Source organism: Pinus tabuliformis, chromosome X, assembly GCF_031772625.1.
Source record: "Pinus tabuliformis cultivar Carrire ecotype Pingquan chromosome X, CPIR1, whole genome shotgun sequence".
NCBI classification, from domain to species: domain Eukaryota; kingdom Viridiplantae; phylum Streptophyta; class Pinopsida; order Pinales; family Pinaceae; genus Pinus; species Pinus tabuliformis.
This window is the reverse complement of record NC_142308.1, coordinates 1,656,214,845-1,656,226,876: the sequence shown is the minus strand read 5'-3', so window position 1 is coordinate 1,656,226,876 and position 12,032 is coordinate 1,656,214,845. Positions and strand designations below refer to the sequence as shown.

At 40.7% G+C, this 12,032-nt stretch overlaps 1 pseudogene; it reads left to right on the top strand.

Moving 5' to 3' along the window:
- The window catches only part of LOC149146363 (uncharacterized), a 54,379-nt pseudogene that overhangs the window by 39,569 nt on the left and 2,778 nt on the right, over positions 1-12,032 (top strand).

Sequence of the window (12,032 nt, the reverse complement as noted above, 5' to 3'; positions counted from 1 at the left end):
AATAAGAATCAAATTCAATAAGGGGAATGTTTTAGGTTGTTGGGTTTTTAAGATCTCTTGTCTATGGTTGAATGACTTAGTTATGAAATTTTCGAGGTCTTTGTTTTGTGTGTCAAAACTACCAGGCCATATTTACTGAATGAAGGCTTTTGTTTGTGTTTTTTGGTGCAGAAATGGAAGGAAAGTGATCCAGGCGGCTCCAGAGAGACACACAGGACAAAGAGGGCTATGAACGCTCAAAAATCAAAGTGTTTAAAATAATGTCAACCCAGGACCAGAGCGTAGATCTCATTGTCTTGATCATGGAGGTGTGAATGGTTCTTCAATCCGAGTCCGGATGATGAAGTTATCGCGAGAAGAGTTGCCTTGGTTCCTTTGAAAAAAGGAGGCATTTCTCATAAAAATGGGTTTTAAAGCCTTATAAGGCAAATCAAATTGGAAGAAGTGCAAAGGGTGGACTTAAGGCTGGGCCTTTGGAACCCCCAATCAGCCATCTCCGATATATTGGGTCGGAGGAAGACAGGCATGCGATATTGGGACTTCAGGACCAGCGACATGCGATTTTGCGATTGCCAATATCGACGATCGAAACGATCGGTGTCGGCGATCAGCGATTGGCACAGGCATGTGCCAAGGTATCAGCAAAGAACCCCAGGTAGTAGCGATAGTGATATGCGATGTGATCTCAGCCGTCAGATCAGAAACTGATCATCGACTAGGATTAAATTGGCGGTCGGAAGATCGGCGATCCCAGATACCAAGGGGCGATGTGATAAGCGACGCGATGAAATTTAGATCGTCCAATCAAGGAACAGATCAACGGTTTAGATCTAATCGGCACATCAGCGATCAACTGATATACAGGGCCAGTAATAGAGCAATATGCGATTGCGATATAGTGCGGACCCAATAGGCAAATAAATCCCGATTTAATATATTTTGAAGTCTGGATTTATGGCTTTTATCGGATTTTTCATAGTTTTCTGTGTATTTTGTTTTTAAATGGAAAAAGGCCTATTTTCAAAGGTTTGTTGTGCCCACCGATTCTATGCAAACCGCTTCTATTTTAAACAACATACCCCGAATTTTAAGTGGCCTTGTCCCAAAAATGTGTTATAAAACATGATGAGTGACAGAGAGGCGAAGCTAGAGAAAGTGCCCGAGAGCTTGCATGCCAGATGGCTAAGAGCCTGCATGCTAGAGTGACCGAGAGCATGAATGCAGAGAGCTGAAGGGAGGGCTCGAGGACCTGAATGCCAGAGAGCCAATGAGGAGGCCAGAGTGCTTGAAAAACAAAGTGGCATAGGGCCGTAGAGCCACAGAGCACGATCAAGGCAGTGTGAGAAGACAAGCCAAAGAACCAGAGGGTCAAGCAGAGCCGTAGAGTTGTAGCTAGAGTGCTACAAAGCTTGAGAAGTCTTCTTCTTGATTAGCCAGAGATGTCTGATTAATGAGCTGCAATGACATAGTCCAGAGCAGTGTTCTTCTTGTATGGTCGATGTTGCGAGATCGAAGGAAGTTTCAACACTTTTGACAACTTCTGTTTTAGATGCCCGGATTGTGACAAAGCGAGAAAATGATCGATGCAAGGGGAGCCAAAGTCCAGATCGGTAATGGGCTATGCCTGCACATCGACAATGTGAACAACGTATTCACCATGGATTGTTTTGCTAAAGATATGAACATCCACTTCTTTAGATGGCTCGTAGTGTGAGGTATGTGATTTGTTTATATACTTCTTCGTATTACATTATGTTGCACGAATCCTTGATTGATGTTGAGGCAAGATCTTATTTATTACATGTTGTCATGATTCCTTGCTTGATTTGATGCAAAATCTTCTATATGATGTACTTGCTGTCATAACTCACCATGTTATGTTTTGAGATCCCTTTTTGTATGTTGTTGGGATACTATTGTTGTCATCATGCATGATTTTGCATTGAAATCCCTTTGAAGCCATGTTGGTGGGATGTTCATCATGCATGTTTTTGTGTCATACTGATAGGAGTCTTTTGATTGAGAGTTCCGGTTGTGGAACATCTCTTAGAGCCACTCCTGCGTGAGGGAATTCTTCCTTGTATGATTGCAACATCATCTCTTGCATACATCACCATTATTGACAGCACTTAATGTAGCGACCTATACCATCTTCACACCGGGGCCCAGAGATGTAGTCCCTTCTGGACGAACTCCGTTATCAACACTTATGTTTTCATGTGTTGATGATTGTTATGTTCCTCTTCTTTTTCGCATGTATATGGATTCATTAATGTTATTTTAGAATGCAAATTTAACACATCACAAAAGTAAAAGGTCTTGGAAGGGTCCTTCTTCACACCCGAACTGGGATCAAGTGGTATCAGAGTGGTCTTTGCGTTGATGTGAATTGTAGCATGAACAATGACAGAGGATGAAAGAGCGATGTACAAGACCATGGTCAACATTTCCAAGAGAGTGGAAATTGTGTATGAAACTCTACAGAAAGAGACAGAGGAAAAGGAGCGGTTGCAGCTTCAGTTGCAAGCCACAGAAGAGACCATGAAAGAACTGAAGAAAAACAAACATAATCTTCAAATAGAGAAAGATGAATTGAAGATGTGTCTACATGAAGAGAAAGAGGAAAAACAAAGTTTTCTATGACAGCTGCAAGCAAAGGACGAGGCCTTGGAAAAGCTACAACGTGACCCATGCAAGGTAAAAAGTAGTTCTCCATCTTCATGTATGTTTCCTGATGATGATTTCGCTGTTTTTGAAAATCACACCACAGGAATTGGCTCCAAACTGTTGAAGAGAATGGGGTATGAAGGAAAAGGCTTTGGCGTTAATGGCCAAGGCATTGTCAACCCCATCAAAGTAGAGGAATTACCCTGTTAGGTAGGATTTGGGTATGTCGAGAAAGAAGATGGGGAATGCCTGAGACAGTTAGCGAACCACCAACAACAGATGATGAGAAACCCTCATCAGATCTTTCCAAATTGAAAGAGAAGGTAAAAGATGTTGATTTTCTTTTGGTTTCATCTTCTCATAGTATGATGTCTGTTGGAGATTTGGAGATCCCAATTATAGGGACAACCATGAGGCTCCTTACAAGGATGAGGCACAAGGAGAAATAAGAACTTGGTGTTAATAACCAAGGAATAGCTCCACCTTTGGAGGTTGTGCACAAACATCCATTTGCAGGCTCGAGATACACTAAAGGAGAGTACTCAAAGGTGTCAGATTTGTCCGAGACATCGTCGAGGAAAGAGAATGATGGGAAAACATCCCCATCATCCCATGGCAGTTTCCATTGCAGGGAGAGAGCTGAGGCAAGCTCTCATCGCCATACTGACATCAGAAACAACAAAGGAAGGTATAACCATTTTCGATCTTCGAATGTTCATTTTGATTATGATCAAGTTTTTAATAATGAATGAAGATCAAGGCATCAAAAAACATGTACCTTTTGTGGTTTACCTAACCATACCTTTTCTAAGTGTTGGAAAAGAATGGCAGCACTCATGAGGCTTGAAAGACCCTCTAAACAACATGAAATGAAATAGGTTAAGAAGATATGGAGGAAGAAAACCTACTACAGTCATTGTGACAGAAATGGCCATAAAAAAGCCACTTGTTGGAGGCTCCATCCAGAGCAATGCCTTAAAGACAAAGCGTTGGTGCGTGAACTAGGAAGAGCAGTTGTTCGACAAGCAAAATCACCACAAGGAGGCGACCCATTCAGCATGTTCAGTGAAAAATGGTTTCTAGACATGTTGTTGTTTCATGGTCATTCTTTTGTAAATCATTTGTTGCATTTTAAAATGTAAAAGTGACGAAGTGTTTCCATCACTTGTTTAGCAACAATGATGTCTGGTCATGTTTGAGTCGTATTTTGAGTTGCATGTTAAAACTCTGAAAGTGATGTTATGTCTCCATCACTTGTAGAAAAAATAGTGTCTAGCCTTATGTATGTAAATCATGTGTTGTAGTGATGATGTGTTTTCCATCACTTATTGAAGCAACCACGATAGATTTGCCTTGTTGTCATAGCTGGAATATTACGTCCATCTTAATGTAAACTTGACCACCGAGTATGTGTTATAAACTCGTGGCAAGTGTGGGACGTTTGGGTCATTAGTTGGTCATGTCATTCAAGAATATAATTTGCAAAACAATGTACTACAGGATGCAGAGGTAGCAGGTGTCGGCTCGTCGCTTAAGGCTCCGAAGATCAAAGGTGAAGGAGATGGAAGCAAGACCTTTTCAGGATGCTTGTAATGCAGACAGGGTACAGAGAAAGTTGTACATTATTTTACATGCTTTTGGAGGACCAAAATCTCCTCAGTGGGGAGGATTGATCTAGGTGGCTCCAGAGAGACACACAGGACAAAGAGGCTTATGAACGATCGGAAATCAAAGTGTTCAAAATGATGTCGACCTAGGACAAGAGCGTAGATCTCATCGTCCTAATCGTGGAGCTGCGAATGGTTCTTCAATGGACTTTAGGACCAACGACATGCGATTTTGCGATTACTGATATCGGCGATTGGCGTCGGCATGTGCCAAGGTATCAGCGAAGAACCCCGAGCCGTAGCGATAGGGATATGCGATGCAATCTCAGTCGTCGGATCGGAAACCGATCAATGACCAAGATTAAATCGGCGGTCCAAAGATCGACGATCCCAGATACCAAGGGGCGATGCGATAAGCAACGCGATGCAATCTGGACCGTCCGATCAAGGAACAAATCAACGGTCCAGATCTAATCGTCACATCGGCGATCGGTCAATATACAGGGCCAGTAACAGAGTGATATGCGATTGCAATATAGCGTGGACCCGATTGCGATATATGGATTGTTAGTGTCAGTATCTTCACACTGCCATCAGTGATCAAAATTACTCTTTTTCACTTGATACTTTGTGTCCCATTCTGATGAGTTGCATTCCATTAGATCATGGATCAACTGATGGTAGGGTTCATTTCAGTGTTTTTCCCTCATGACATATATCTACTGACCTCCTTTCATACTTTTCAGTCCATGGTTCATGTTTATTTTTAGGTCATTTCATCAATTTGGTCTTAGGTCTAGGTTTTTAGTCTCATTAAGTATTAGGGTTTTACCATGGTCAAGTTTTCAGTGACTATTGATTAATAATGGTCAGAAGACACATGAGGATGAGAATAATCATCAGAAAAGTTTTAATCTCTTAATCTGTAAGCTTAATAGATTTTTCACCTCAAAAGTAGTTTTGAGGTGAAAATAGAGCATTGGTATATTATTTATAAATTTCATGTAATTTTATTATTTCTCATATGTAATTAATAGTTTCATGCTGCTCGTGGTTACCTGCTGATATTTCCAAGTGCATGCCACTACAAAAGTCAAAGAAATCAAGCATCAATTCACCTATTCAAGCAAAATATCAAGCATCCAGAAAAACAGAGTATTTGAAAAACAAATAGACATTACAAAGTGGGTTTTGAACTTTTAAAAATCAAAAGTTGAAAAGCTATATAAAGAGCGTCCCTCTCTTAAATCATTTCATTGTTTGAGTTGATGTCCAAGAGCTAAAAACGTGATTTTGAAGTTTTATTGAGACAAGGTGTGCAAATACTATGTTTTTGGAGAAGTTCTACCTGGTGCTATGCACCAAAAGGCCGGTGCTATGCATAGAACTGGTTCTACGCACCTGGGTAATTTCTGCAGTGTAAAATTGAACTGGCACTACTTACCAAACTGGCACTACGCAGTTGGTAGTTAAGCTCCAGATCATTCCAAATCGCCTCAATTAACCTCAAAACTTCCAAATTTCATCTTTGCAAGTAAGTAACAATTTCATCTTTGCAAGTAACAATTTCATCTTTGCAAGTAAGTAACACCATCATTCTTGCTGAAAAGGGTTGTTGCAATCAGTCTTTGGTGGTTTTGTCTCTCAAAAAATCAAACCCTAATTTTCACCAAATTGTCTCATATATTTTAAAAGCCCACTCATTTAGTAATATCCTATATCATCTATTTGCTATTCCCTAAACCCTATTCCCTCATATAAAATTCCCAAAACCCTACACTATTCCCAAAACCCTGCTCATTATTCCAAAACCCTGCTCACTATTCTCAAACCCTACTCACACTCTTATTCACTCTCACCTATTTACCTATAAAATCTCTTCATACTCATCATACATTCATTCACCCTATCTCTTCATTCACCACACTTCATTCACCACAAGAGAAACAACTATAAAACAATGGAGAGGGACAGTGAATATGAGCTGGAAGAAGAAACCCTTAGTGAGCGTTCCAGGGAGAGAGACACATAGGGCAGGAAGCCTCATAAAGGAGGAAAACATATCAGAGAGGAGCCTACCAGTTTGAGGGAGCTGCAAGCCTGCCCATTTGCCATTTCTTGTTTTAGACACCATTCATGTTTCAGTTTATGTGAAATGGTGGAAAGGGTTAAATTTCATCATGAATTAGCAAGGTTGCTTGTGACACATTTGGACAACAATGAGGTAAACCTCGCTGGAGTTACATTCACTTTGTCACCAGCTGTGATTTCAGAGGCCACAAGTATTCCAAATGTGGGTGAAAAGTGGAACAAAGGGCAGGACATTGACAGGGAGTACTATGAGCCTTACATCAAGGCTAAATACCATAACAAAATCATGAGAGTATTCCCCTTTAAATTCTTGGAGGACAGGTTTGCTCCATTGATGAAGATCATCATCAAATACTTTACTTGTGAAGGTAGGTTCTCCCGCTTGTATGCCTACCACATTAGACTACTGATGCATTTCACTAGGGTGAGAATGATGAATATCCCCTACTTCATGTTCAGAAACATTGAGAAGATGGCACTCATTGTAAAGAAGAAATCATACCCCCAACAATTAATTAGCATTTACCACTACTCTGTGATTAAAATCATTGTTTTACATTAGCTGAACCTTCTTAAGATGCCATGGGAGACTTTCATTTCTCATGAGATGTTCAAAGGCCCTCAAGTCTTTTCATCAGTTCCTCATGAAGAAGGTGGACCTTTAGGACATGAAAAGGTCCAAGAGACTGAAACTGTTGGAGTGTCAATATTTGTGACATATGAGAGGGGCACTAGGAAACTTTTTGCAGCTACTAGGCGAGTATTATCTCCACAAGGAGTGTAAGGGGTCTCGCCTTCATCATCAGGCTATAGGAAAATGCTATCTCCACAAGGAGTGGAAGGGGCTTTGCCTTCTTCTTCAGTGAAACAGGTACAGGTTGAGCAACAACACAAGGGCAAAGGTAAAGGCAAGAAAAAGATGCATGAGAAGGATCCTAGTGATGGGCAAGAGAGAGATTTTGACCTTGTTGATCATGAGGAGACACAAGGAATTGATGTCATTGACTTGGATACTCAAGATCCAAACACTGTCAAAGACATGATCATAAAGGAACAAGAGGCTGAGATACAAGCCTTGTTTGACAATTTAGAGAGGGCTAAGTGGGTCATCAAATATCTAGAGCAAGAAAACAAACAATTGACCGACAAGCAAGTCCTCATGGAGCTGCAAATGATTAAGGAGAACCAGCAAAAGGCTAAGAAGGCAAAGGTCAAGGTGACTCCAATTGAACATGAGATCGAGAATGACCGAGAAACTTGGCTTGAGAGGGTCAACATACACCTTGAGGGGCTGATTGAGAAGGCAAACAGAGATAAGAAGATGCTTCGTCACTTGGCCTACCACTACATGACCCAAAACAAAATATGCAACATAAGAATGAGGAAGATTAAGGCTAGGTTGAGGAAGGCCTTAAGGAGAAAAAATGAGCAAGAAAAATTGAAAATATTGGCTGAAGCATCATTAGCCCATCAAAGAAATTAATGATAGTGCCTTGTTCCAAATCTGGGCAAGTTTTGACAAATTTTGGTCATTTTCAATTTTTGAAATTTTGCAACATAGAAATTTGCCCTAGGTGCATAGCGCCACTGGTGCTACGCTTTTCATTGGAAGAATTTTTGAAAAAATGGTTTGCATATCTAGATTAAACATGATGAGAGCATCAAACCCAGAAAATATCAGTAATTTTGGAGCAAAACTTGGTCACCAAAAGGTCAAAAAACCATCAAAAAATGACCTCTCTGCCTCTTTTTGGACAGACAGAAGCAGCCTTGGGATATTTCACTTTTGAAGGGGAAAATGACCTCCAAATTAAAAATTTCAAGATGTTCCAGAAACTAGACAGGAATACCTTTCCAATGAGCTATCTTGGGCTCAATTTGGCAAAGGGGAAGGCCTCCAAAAGTAGCTGTGAAGTGGCGCTATGCACCTGGCCAGTGGTGCAACGCATACAGCCAGTTTGCTCAAAAAATCCAGTTTTCGCCTAGTTTTTCTACAAGTTGACTTTTTCTATCATCATGGATGAATTTATGATTGTAAATGATTCTATGCTATTTAAATTTAATTGTAAAATGACCTTAGAGGGTAGATTCATCATTTTGAGGTGGTTTGGGGGTAAATGAATCAGTTTCCATGCTTATAGAGGCAAGCTGTTCCACTGCCTATATTCCTGTTCCTTGTTGGGAAATGGTTGTAACAGTTCCTTATCTCTTGGATTCGACCCCTGATGGCTAGCATAGGTGGTTTTGATGTCTATATTATGTATTTTTTCAGTCATTAGCAAAGGTTGGACTCTCTTGGATGCTCTGAGCTACATTGTACATCTCTACAACAGTTTGGCAAGGAAATAAACCAGGATTTGCAGCTATTTTTGTGGGATTCTTGTGGTAATTTGTTTTTTCATAGTTTTTTCTTTTGTTATTAGTTTTTCTCATGTGTTATGTGTGCCAAAATCTAATTCATTCTTCTAAACTAAATGAAATCAAGATAGATAGGTAGAATACATTGGTTACAATGCTCTGCCTTGGGAATCCATTTAGTTTTTGATGTTTTCTATAGTTTGAAGAGGATACATGATCTCTGCATGCCCTCCTCAGCTCCTCATTAGTCTTAGACCTACCATCTCACTCAATTTCAAGTGCCAAAACACTTACCTACCTCGCCCCATAGAACATCCTGCATCCTGACTTCATTTCCCGACCCAAAGCTGCCTGCTCCATTTGATCCAGCAACAAAACCATCAAAATCAACCAAAAAACATAGAGCTACTATACCTAGCCTAAAATACATATTTGATTCAGTCATCTCAACTAAGATTGACAAGGAGAGAGCCCTCTCTCGACCTCGTAGGGCTAGCTACCAGGTTAAGCTTGGTTTGTGGTTATCCTAGGATTGCCTTCTTTCAGCCTGAGGTCAATCTAGGCTCTAACATGTAAATCATGTGTTGCAGTGATGATGTGTTTTCCATCACTTATTGAAGCAACCATGATAGGTTGGACTTGTTGTCATAGCTGGGATATTACATCCATCTTAATGTAAACTTGACCACCGAGTATGTGTTATAAACTCGTGGCAAGTGTGGGACGTTTGGGTTATTAGTTGGTCATGTCATTCAAGCATATAATTTGCAAAACAATGTACTATAGGATGTAGAGGTAGCAGGTGTCGGCTAGTTGCTTAAGGCTCCAAAGAACAAAGGTGAAGGAGATGGAAGCAAGACCTTTTTAGGATGCTTGTGATGCAGACAGGGTACAGAGAAAGTTGTAGATTATTTTTCATGCTTTTGGAGGACCAAAAGCTCCTCAGTGGGGAGGATTGATCCAGGTGGCTCTAGCGATACACACAGGACAAAGAGGGTTATGAACGATTGGAAATCAAAGTGTTCAGAATGATGTCGACCCAGGACAGGAGTGTAGATCTCGTCGTCCTGATCATGGAGATGTGAATGGTTCTTAAATCTGAGTTTGGATGATGAAGCTATCGCGAGAAGAGTTGTGTTGGTTCCTTTGAAAAAAAGAGGAATTTCTCATAAAAATGGGTTTTAAAGCCTTATAAGGAAAATCACATCGAAAGAAATTAAAAGGGAGGACTTAAGGTCGGGAAATTAGAACCCCGATCGGTGATCTCCGATATATCAGGTCGGAGGAAGACAAGCATGCGATATCAGGACTTTAGGACCAACGACATGTGATTTTGCGATCGCTGATATCCGCAATCGGAATGATCAGCATCAACAATCATTCCTCAGCATCAGCATGTGCCAAGGTATCAACAAAGAACCCCGGGCTGTAGCGATAGTGATATGCGATGCGATCTCAGCTGTCGGATCAAAAACCGATTAGTGACCAGGATTAAATTGGCGGTCCAAAGATCGGCAATCCTAGATACTAAGGGGCAATGCGATAAGCGACACGATGCAATCTAGACCGTCCAATCAAGGAACAAATCAACGGTTTAGATCTAATCGTCACATCAGTGATCGGTTGATATACAGGGCCAGTAACAGAGCGATATGCGATTGCGATATAGCATGGACCCGATAGGCAAATAAAGGCCAATTAATATATTTTGAAGTTTAGCTTTATAACTTTTATCGAAATTTTCACAGTTTTCTGTGTATTTTGTGTTTAAATGGAAAAAGGCCTATTTTCAAAGGTTTGTTGCACCGGTCGATTCTTCTATGCAAACAGCTTCTATTTTAAACAATAGACCCCGAATTTTAAGCGGCCTTGTCCCAAAAACGTGTTATAAAACACGATGAGTGACAGAGAGCTGAAGCTAGAGAAAGTGCCGAGAGCCTGCGTGCCAGATAGTTAAGAGCCTGTGTGCTAGAGTGCCCAAGAGCATGAGTGCAGAGAGCCAAAGGGAGGGCCCGAGAGCCTGAATGCAAGAGATCCAATGAGGAGGCTAGAGTGCTTGAAAAACAGAGCGCCGCAGGGCCACACAGCCACAGAGCGTGAGCAAGGTAGCTTGAGAAGACAAGCCAAAGAACCAGAGGGTCAGGCAAAGCTACAGAGTTGCAGCCAGAGCACTACAAATCTTGAGAAATCTTCTTCTTGATTAGCCAGAGATGTCTGATTAGCGAGCTGCAATGACATAGTCCAGAGCAATCTTCTTCTTGTATGGACAATGTTGTGAGATCGAAGCAAGTTTCAACACTTTTGACAACTTCTATTTCAGATGCTTGGATTGTGACAAAGCCAGAAAACGATCAATGCAAGGGGAGCCAAAGTCCAGATCGGTAATGGGCTATGCCTGCGCATCGATAATGTGAACAACGTATTCACCATGGATTGTTTTGCTAAAGATATGAACATCCACTTCTTCAGATGGAAAATTGTGTGAGCTATATGATTTGTTTATATACTTCCTCTTATTACATTATGCTACACGGATCCTTGATTGATGTTGAGGTAGGATCTTATTTATTACATGTTGTCACGATTCCTTGCTTGATTTGATGCAGAATCTTCTATATGATGTACTTGCTATCATAACTCATCATGTTATGTTTTGAGATCCCTTATTGTATGTTGTTGGGATACTCTTGTTGCCGTCATGTGTGATTTTGCATTGAAATCCCTTTGAAGCCATGTTGGTGGGATGTTCATCATGCACGTTTTTGTGTCATACTGATAGGAGTCTTTTGATTGAGAGTTTTGGTTGTGGAACATCTCTTAGAGCCACTCCTGCATGAGGGCATTCTTCCTTGTATGATCGCGACATCATCTCTTGTGTGCATCACCATTATTGACAACACTTAATGTAGCGGCCTACACCATCTTGACACTGGGTCCCGGAGACGTAGTCCCTCCTGGACGAACTCCATTATCAATGCTTATGTTTTCATGTGTTGATGATTTTTATGTTCCTCTTATTTTCCGCATGCATATGGATTCATTAATGTTCTTTTAAAATGCAAATTTAACACATCACGAAAGTGAAAGGTCTTAGAAAGGTCCTTCTTCACAAGCGGACCTAGATCGGAAAGGATGGAAACTAAGGGAAGAAGCTAAAATTGGAGGATTCAAACACTCCAAAAATCACAGAAGTTGTTGCCATGCTATTGGGCCATTTAACTAAAGATAAACTTTTCGATATGCTAAAACTAGCTATTACTAATCATTCTGATACTCTTGATTAGGTAAGAAAAAAAATACAAATTTGGA